Source organism: Mytilus galloprovincialis, chromosome 3 (genome assembly GCF_965363235.1).
Source record: "Mytilus galloprovincialis chromosome 3, xbMytGall1.hap1.1, whole genome shotgun sequence".
Taxonomy (NCBI): domain Eukaryota; kingdom Metazoa; phylum Mollusca; class Bivalvia; order Mytilida; family Mytilidae; genus Mytilus; species Mytilus galloprovincialis.
In genome coordinates this window covers 109,154,830-109,160,171 of record NC_134840.1, presented here as the reverse complement: position 1 = coordinate 109,160,171, position 5,342 = coordinate 109,154,830, and the positions used below count along the sequence as shown (strand labels likewise).

The 5,342-nt window shown below is 33.2% G+C and overlaps 1 long non-coding RNA gene across 1 annotated transcript; it reads right to left on the bottom strand.

The window, feature by feature from the left end:
- Window positions 1–2,824: 2,824 nt before the first annotated feature.
- LOC143069747 (uncharacterized) lies at window positions 2,825–4,807 on the bottom strand. Its single transcript, XR_012976476.1, has 2 exons — window positions 4,487–4,807; window positions 2,825–3,084 (listed from the first exon to the last, which is right to left on the bottom strand). It is a non-coding gene; the product is annotated as an uncharacterized LOC143069747 (long non-coding RNA).
- Window positions 4,808–5,342: the final 535 nt, after the last annotated feature.

Below are 5,342 nucleotides of genomic sequence, written 5' to 3'. Positions count from 1 at the left end.
AAAACATTCCCCTCTCAGCAGACGACAACCAAATAATAAGAACATTAGAAACTTCTGTCAGTAAATGTAAGGTTCTTAGCTGTTATAGGGAGAGGCTCCGAATAGACAACAAGATTACAAATTGTAAAATTGGTGACCGCATATTGATATGCAAAACTTTTGAACAACCCTTACCTAAAACTATGCAGGTTGGGAAATACTGGGCGAACATAAATCATTATGGTCAACCTCATACAACAAGGCCAAGTACAAAATGCAGCAAGTGCCTTGATGAAGGACATACAGCAAGAGAATGTCCAAATGGCTGTAAATGCAAAAAATGTGGGCAATTTGGGCATAAACAATTTGAATGTACAGAATAGTTATCAAAAGTACCAGGATTATAATTTTATACGCCAGACGCGCGTTTCGTCTACATAAGACTCATCAGTGACGCTCAGATCAAAATAGTTAAAAAGCCAAACAAATACAAAGTTGAAGAGCATTGAGGACCCAAAATTCCAAAAAGTTGTGCCAAATACGGCTAAGGTAATCTACTCCTGGGGTAAGAAAATCCTTATTTTTTTGAAAAATACAAAGTTTTTTAAAAAACAGAAAATTTATAAAAATGACCATATAATTGATATTCATGTCAACACCGAAGTGCTGACTACTGGGCTGGTGATACCCTCGGGGACGAAACGTCCACCAGCAGTGGCATCGACCCAGTGGTGTAAATAGTTATCAAAAGTACCAGGATTATAATTTTATACGCCAGACGCGCGTTTCGTCTACATAAGACTCATCAGTGACGCTCAGATCAAAATAGTTAAAAAGCCAAACAAATACAAAGTTGAAGAGCATTGAGGACCCAAAATTCCAAAAAGTTGTGCCAAATACGGCTAAGGTAATCTACTCCTGGGGTAAGAAAATCCTTATTTTTTTGAAAAATACAAAGTTTTTTAAAAAACAGAAAATTTATAAAAATGACCATATAATTGATATTCATGTCAACACCGAAGTGCTGACTACTGGGCTGGTGATACCCTCGGGGACGAAACGTCCACCAGCAGTGGCATCGACCCAGTGGTGTAAATAGTTATCAAAAGTACCAGGATTATAATTTTATACGCCAGACGCGCGTTTCGTCTACATAAGACTCATCAGTGACGCTCAGATCAAAATAGTTAAAAAGCCAAACAAATACAAAGTTGAAGAGCATTGAGGACCCAAAATTCCAAAAAGTTGTGCCAAATACGGCTAAGGTAATCTACTCCTGGGGTAAGAAAATCCTTATTTTTTTGAAAAATACAAAGTTTTTTAAAAAACAGAAAATTTATAAAAATGACCATATAATTGATATTCATGTCAACACCGAAGTGCTGACTACTGGGCTGGTGATACCCTCGGGGACGAAACGTCCACCAGCAGTGGCATCGACCCAGTGGTGTAAATAGTTATCAAAAGTACCAGGATTATAATTTTATACGCCAGACGCGCGTTTCGTCTACATAAGACTCATCAGTGACGCTCAGATCAAAATAGTTAAAAAGCCAAACAAATACAAAGTTGAAGAGCATTGAGGACCCAAAATTCCAAAAAGTTGTGCCAAATACGGCTAAGGTAATCTACTCCTGGGGTAAGAAAATCCTTATTTTTTTGAAAAATACAAAGTTTTTTAAAAAACAGAAAATTTATAAAAATGACCATATAATTGATATTCATGTCAACACCGAAGTGCTGACTACTGGGCTGGTGATACCCTCGGGGACGAAACGTCCACCAGCAGTGGCATCGACCCAGTGGTGTAAATAGTTATCAAAAGTACCAGGATTATAATTTTATACGCCAGACGCGCGTTTCGTCTACATAAGACTCATCAGTGACGCTCAGATCAAAATAGTTAAAAAGCCAAACAAATACAAAGTTGAAGAGCATTGAGGACCCAAAATTCCAAAAAGTTGTGCCAAATACGGCTAAGGTAATCTACTCCTGGGGTAAGAAAATCCTTATTTTTTTGAAAAATACAAAGTTTTTTAAAAAACAGAAAATTTATAAAAATGACCATATAATTGATATTCATGTCAACACCGAAGTGCTGACTACTGGGCTGGTGATACCCTCGGGGACGAAACGTCCACCAGCAGTGGCATCGACCCAGTGGTGTAAATAGTTATCAAAAGTACCAGGATTATAATTTTATACGCCAGACGCGCGTTTCGTCTACATAAGACTCATCAGTGACGCTCAGATCAAAATAGTTAAAAAGCCAAACAAATACAAAGTTGAAGAGCATTGAGGACCCAAAATTCCAAAAAGTTGTGCCAAAAATATGAATTCTGATAGTGAGGTAAATGATGATGGTGATGAAATGAATAACACGTTCAACAAAGAAAATCATGATGATGATGATGACGATGATGATGAAAGCAATGATGATTGCACAGGTGAAAACAATCAGTGTCTTGAGGAAGGAAATTCCCAAAATATAACAAAGCCGTCAATGAGTATCGAGGAAAGTAAGAAGACGGATAACAATCCAGAACAGTCTCAGTCAATCCTTGAAACGCAAAGTGTGTTGTCCAAGAAACAACAAGGTCAAACACCAAAGAACAACAAAAACACAGGCCACAAAGAGAGCATAACAAGATATCTATCAACAAAAGGCAGAGATCAAGACAGCACTAACAATATTAATGACACGCCTAAACAGTTAAGAAATAAAAATCCAAACGTTGAAAAATCTCCTGTGACGCCAACTGAAAATCTTCATGACGCAACAAGAGATGCAAAGAAGCCAAAGAAGAGACGCTAGCTTGATGATGATGATATTAAAAATACAAACTTTAGATAGAAATACTTTTAATAAAAATTATATATAAACATTAAAAAAAAAAAATGCATTGCCATGTTAAAATGTCTCACAAAATAGTTTGTACAGCACTGTTTTTAATTATATCATCCAGTATTTACTATCTAAAATGTTTGATCTGTAAATTTGATGTAATCTGTATACTATTGCAGCAAGTTGTGAAGAGAATTGAAGGTCTAGTTTCAACAGATTCTTTAACTCTACTGAAGTTAATCCTGTTTGAAATGTTTAACCTGAAAAAGAAAAAGAAAAAAGTGAAAATAAAATAAGAAGATTCTGATATAGAACAAAGGTGTACTAAGATAGTGAATAAATTACATTTAATAAATTTGAGTAAAACAAATATTTTCTATTCAAAGCGAATTATGACTTGTCAGATGATAATAATGTTAAATTTGTTTGTAAAATATATAAGAAGCACACATTCAATACTTAGATTAGCTTTAGAAAATGTTTTTAATATTTTGCCTAATAGTAAAAGCTCTAAAAATGCTATTTAATGTAATCACTTAAGCAACACGACGGGTGCCACATGTGGAGCAGGATCTGCTTACCCTTCCGGAGCACCTGAGATCACCCCTAGTTTTTGGTGGGGTTCGTGTTGTTTATTCTTTAGTTTTCTATGTTGTGTCGTGTGTACTATTGTTTTTCTGTTTGTCTTTTTTATTTTTAGCCATGGCGTTGTCAGTTTGTTTTAGATTTATGAGTTTGACTGTCCCTTTGGTATCTTTCGTCCCTCTTTCAAACTATGTTCTTGAGAAAAACAGTATACTATATATCACATGTTTTTGTTATAAGAAATTTATATGTATATGTATGCTATTTTGTATGGACATTTTTATATCTATTAATACTGATGATATACTTTCTAGAGATATGTATTGTGATAAAATTATCTTATCATATTTATGATGAAAAGAGTACTGATAACTGCATATGTTGCCAAAAAGCGCCTAAGTTTACATGCATTATTTTGTGGTTAAAAAAAGTGTGTCAGCACGTGCTTGTGTTTACATACAGTGTCACGTGGGAGAGTAAATATAGGTCATTCGACCTTGAACGGACTTTTAAATCAATTTCAAAATTTTTGTATCTTGCAACAAGATCTACTGACGAATGTCTTAAATGGTTGTCTATTAAATTTTATAACATAGTTGATAATGAGTGTAAATCATTAAAATAATGGAAACAATCATCAAAATTCGATTCAGATTAGACTCAATAGAAGAGTTATTAATAACAGCAGGTTAAAATCTAGAACATACGTAAAGAGGCAAGCAAATTTAAATAAATGTAGGATAAACCGTAACAAAAAATCGCCGGTAGTAAAAGCTAGACAATTGGTTAAAGGGACATCGTTAAAATTTAAATCCGTAAGAATCAGTGAAGCGTATTTTGTAAATACTCAGGAAATATACCTGTATATGAAAAGAAAAAGCCATTTAAAACCTTTCTGTAAACATACATTTAAAAGTTATAAAAATGCTACATATATGGTAAAAGGTTTCTGCCAAAAAATGAATAAAAAGCCCAATGAAAAAGCAAAGTATAAAAATGATATACAAATGTATAGCAACAGCTGTATATTATATATGGAAAATATTTTGAAAACTATGATTAGAAAATGGTACTTACCAGATAAAATGCTCAATCAATTTTTTTTTAATCCAAAATGAAGAATAATCTACATATAAGCACGGTCAATGCCAATGGCCTGCAATTACCTGAAAAAATAAGTAAAATTGTAAGCTGGTCAAATCAACAAAAAATGATATTCTATTCATACAGGAAACCCATTTTAAAAATAAAATGAAGTTCACATTAGAAAAAGAATTTGGTGAAAATCTTTTTAGAAGCGACGGGACAAGCAATTCACGTGGGGTAGCGATATGGATAAAAGATAAAACCAAATTCAAATACATAGATGAACATAAAGACTTAGAAGGGAGAGTCATTATGATTGATATTGAAATTGATGAAAATATACACACATTAGTTAATATCTTTGCACCGAACAGATTGAGAGAAAGAAATAGTTTCTTTAAAACAATAAAAGTGTTTATTAATAAATACGGACTCGGGCAAGTCATTCTAGGAGGTGATTTTAATGACATTTGGTCACTGCTAGATACAAAAAATAAAACTAAATCTTCCAAAAAATTTGATAAACCTGTAACAAGTTTAAAAGGGCTTATAAAATCATGTAAACTAATTGATATTTGGAGAAATAAAAATAAAAATACTAGACAATTTACTTGGTGTAGGAAAGATAGAACAGAAGCTACCAGAATTGATTATTTTTTTGTTTCTAAAGAAGTACAAAAAAACTGCAAAAGTTGTGATATTAGACCTATTGTTAAAAAATAACTGACCATAATGCAGTGTCACTCAAAATAAATACTGAAAGAGGAAATAAAGGACGGGGTATTGGAAGTTAAATGCTAGCATAATGAACAATGAAGAATATGTTTATGTTATTAAAAAGCTAATA